At 36.0% G+C, this 3,949-nt stretch overlaps 1 long non-coding RNA gene across 1 annotated transcript; it reads left to right on the plus strand.

Annotated features, from left to right (window-relative positions):
• Positions 1 to 264: 264 nt before the first annotated feature.
• Positions 265 to 1,757, plus strand: LOC306896957. Its single transcript, XR_013786970.1, has 3 exons — positions 265 to 343; positions 743 to 828; positions 1,414 to 1,757. It is a non-coding gene; the product is annotated as an uncharacterized lncRNA (long non-coding RNA).
• The last annotated feature ends 2,192 nt before the right edge of the window (positions 1,758 to 3,949 follow it).

Raw genomic sequence — 3,949 nt, forward strand, 5'->3', positions numbered from 1 at the left:
ATGTATCATGCCATTCGCACGACCTGCGTTTGATTTTCGATTCATTTTTAATTTCAGGCTGAGTCATCTGATGAAGATCGTATGAGTGCTAACGTAAGTTCTTAGCCTTAAAGTTATAATTCACTTGTTCACAACAATGATGTGGTGTCAGTTCTGTGATAGTCCATTTGAATCGATCTTATCATACTGCCATCACATGAAAATACATAGTCATGTTCCTAATGCTAATTATAAATGTGGTATTCCTGGTTTCCCCAGCAGATTCAAAAAGTTTGCTGCTTTTAAGGCTCGATCAGGGATCACAAAAAGAGGGACACAGATACATCTGCTGAGCAATAAAGAGGTAAGGCTTTAACTTTAGTCTGTGACATTGGTGTCTGTCAGGAAAGATGTAGTGATTTGAAAAACTTCATTTTACACCTGAGGTCTCTATCAAAGAAGGCACCAGAGTGTCTTGCCCATTTAAGTGTAATAAAAGCTATTCTTTTGTGTCAACACTGACCTCACATATATCCAGGTATCACTGCAACTCCTCTGCAGATAGGCTTCTTTATAATTTACTACATTTAAACTTTTCAGTACAGAGGCAACATGGTGAGTATGCAATGTGACTGAAGACTCAAATGCAATGTCTGATTCGTTTATTGATTGGGATGATGGTGAAGATCAGTTACGTATTGCACTATTGCCAGATAATGCAAATGAAATGCTGTTTTTATAGAATATTTATCTCAAATTGCAGGCATAGCACATTCTCCCATCATCTGTAATTCAGTCGGTAATTGAGGGGCTGCAGGACATCTATATTACCCAGTCTCATTTGCTAGGGTAAGTGAAAAATTAACTACACTTGGAATTTCTGAAAATGATATCAAGAATGATGTAGACATTATGTCTACAACATCGAGAATTCTTATGTTGTTCTAAAACTGATGATCTTTTTCAGATGTGTAATACCCATGCACTACACACTGATAAGAGGAGAAAGTCTTTCTTAAAAGCCAATTTCAAGTATGTTGAACCTGTCCCCATCTGCCTTGGTAAAAATTTATCTGGCAAGGAAAGCTTTGCTAAGTACATTCCCACTATGCAAAGTTTAGAAGCTTTGTTATTCTGTAAATCAGTTATAGAACAACATAAAAATTCACGATCTGAAATTAAAGCAAACGGTGTCCTCTGCGATGTATTGGATGGCAGTTATGTCGATTCTATAATTCTTGCTGTTTACATGACACTTGGAAACATGTTGCCTCACTGCAGGTCAGGAATTGACCACATGCAGCTAGTTAATTTTGGTGTGATAACATTATCCAGACAATTTCTTGAAAGACATCTGATTGAGAAAGAGAGAGACAGAGATATCTAGAAATAGGCATAATCATCATAATAATTTGTTTCTGTTCTGTCTTGTAGACGCTTTCTTGACATCAACCCGGAGCGTGGATCAAAAGCCAAAAAGGGGAAAGTGACTTAAAAGAAGACTGGCCAAGTTGTGCAAAAAAAGGACACTACTGTGAACCCACAGGTTTCCTCTCTTCCGAGAACTTACAGACTTTAAATGGAACTTTGTTTAGACACTTCCACTATCCACTGTAAATGGACTTAAAGGAAGTAAGGCATTGTTAATGATGTACTGTTAATTGCAATACAAAAATAGTAGCATGCACTTGATTGATAATGTTCTGCTAATTGTAAACGGTTCTGTCAATTTATTTCGTACAGCTGACATTTCAGCCAAAATGTGTTTAAATGGGATTTCTCTGGCCTTTGCATCAGAAATAAACATTTTATATTCTAAGACTATTGTTTTCTATTTTCATTTGAGACTACTGATATGGAAGTAAATTCTTGATTTAAGGAAAAAGATATTCTGTGTAGAAAACAATTGATTGCAATATATAACACGTTGTAATATGTCAAATTAAATGGCATAACAGTATAATACTTTATACAGTCATAGTTCTGTAAAAATACAGTAATTTGCTGGCAACCCAGCTGAAAGAATGTAAATTAAAAGTGTAAATATTTACAGCACACACTGTAAAAAAGATACAATTACAGCATGATACTGTATCTGGCAACTACAGTACAACACTGTAAATACTTTTTACAGTTGTGGTTCTGTAAAAATACAGAATGTGGCTGGCAACCCAGCTGCCAGTATTTTACTGTAAATTTACAGGGAAAAGTTTAACAGTGTATGTGTAACATATTAAGCAACAATATTCAGGTTATAACAATAATGTATTTTCCTAGTTAAACAATCATTGTTAAATTGTGTTTATTTAAGTATTGCTTATGTTGGGTGATTCATGTCTGCTGTACTTCTCTTTTAGTTGAAGTCAATGGCCGACAGTCTGAGATTTGACACAAAGTCTGAGTTTGACACAATAATCATGCAAAACGTGGCCTTTTCCTAGCGGGGTTATCCTGAACCCCTTGCCAGTAAGGGAGGATATGTTCCATCTGAGAAACATCGTTGACCATGCTTGGTTTGAGGTACTGTGATAGGTTTGTTTTGTTTGTGTTTAACTTTTTTATTGTCTTTGCATCTGCTTCAGCTGTGGTTTATACCCCTCGCACAAAGCAAAAAATAAGGTTTTAGGATTACTCACAAGCAGAGGTGGCACCACTACTCTAAAAGTGTTGGGGCAAATTTAGATAGTTTAACCTATTATTGATCTATATGAGAAAGCTCTACCCCCTGATCATAGTGAGCGTAATGGCTTGTAGAGTGATAGAATCTCTAAGCTAATCTGTTTAATGCTTTATACAGTAGGTAATTAGAAGTACTTTATAGTATATACGGTATTTAATCGGTAGCCGGTATAGTGCTGATAGAATTGGTGTTATGTGGTCAAATATTCTCAACCTTGTAAGAACTCTAGCAGGTGTATTTAGAACTTACTGTAACTGGTTTAATGATGAAGCAGGACGACCACTAAGTAGTGCCTTACAATAATCAAGTATTTAAGTCATAAATGCATGAAATCTTTTTTCTGCATCAGAATTACAACGAATATTCTGCAGTTTGGTAATGTTTCTAAGATGGAAGAAGGCTGTTTTTGTGACTTTTGTTCCACGTTTTCTAAAGACAGGTTGCTGTCCCAGGTAACACCGAGGTAGGGCTGTGCACTTAATCGAAAATTAATTATAATCGTCAAATTTATCCTTCATCAATTACTAAAACTAAATAATCGTGGTAAACGATTATTGTACCGCATTTGATTTTGCAAGGATCCTCTCTTTTCTTTTAGCATAAATCCACAGCGCACTTCTTTTCTTTACAGTTGTTCAGAAGTGCTATTTCTTAAAATCATCGCGATTATGATTCTTGTCTTATCATCTGTTCGTGCGTGAGGTTAAAGCGTGCGAGCAGATCATCTACATGACAAGCCGGATTTTTATCTTTTTGTACAAAATAATAATCTTTTACATTGTTTGTGTGCTGCTGTGCTTCCCTTTGTGTTATAAGCAAAGTGAACGCGCATTGTTTAAGTTCTAATGGAAATATAGTCAGAATTACCCCCTTCTTAAATCAGTATCAAAACGCAGAGAGAAGCCTGCTTGATATTGTCTCAGGTTCGAAACTGTCCCTTCTGCTTTGGAAATGAACTGGACAAACGCACAACTGCCGCGTACCATGTGAAACAGGTACAGAAAGTGTACTGTTAAATATATGTATTAATGAGAATTCCCACAAAATTGTTTGTCTACATACACCTGATGACTGCCTAAGTGAAGTGAGTGCCTTTCCCCTTTAATTGGTGTGACGTCGTGAGTCCATATAGTTTCCTGTTCTGTCCCCTCCTCTTCCTCTTTGCATTGGTTATAAAGTGGAGCGGTGAGGTTATTTTGGGCTCCTGATAATCTTAATTAATCCTAACTTTTTTTGTTGCTTTTATGTCTATTTTTTCACTCTAATTTATGTATATAATATTATTTTACC

The sequence above is a fragment of the Barbatula barbatula genome (assembly GCF_947034865.1).
Source record: "Barbatula barbatula genome assembly, chromosome: 7".
In the NCBI taxonomy this organism is placed as follows: Eukaryota; Metazoa; Chordata; class Actinopteri; order Cypriniformes; family Nemacheilidae; genus Barbatula; species Barbatula barbatula.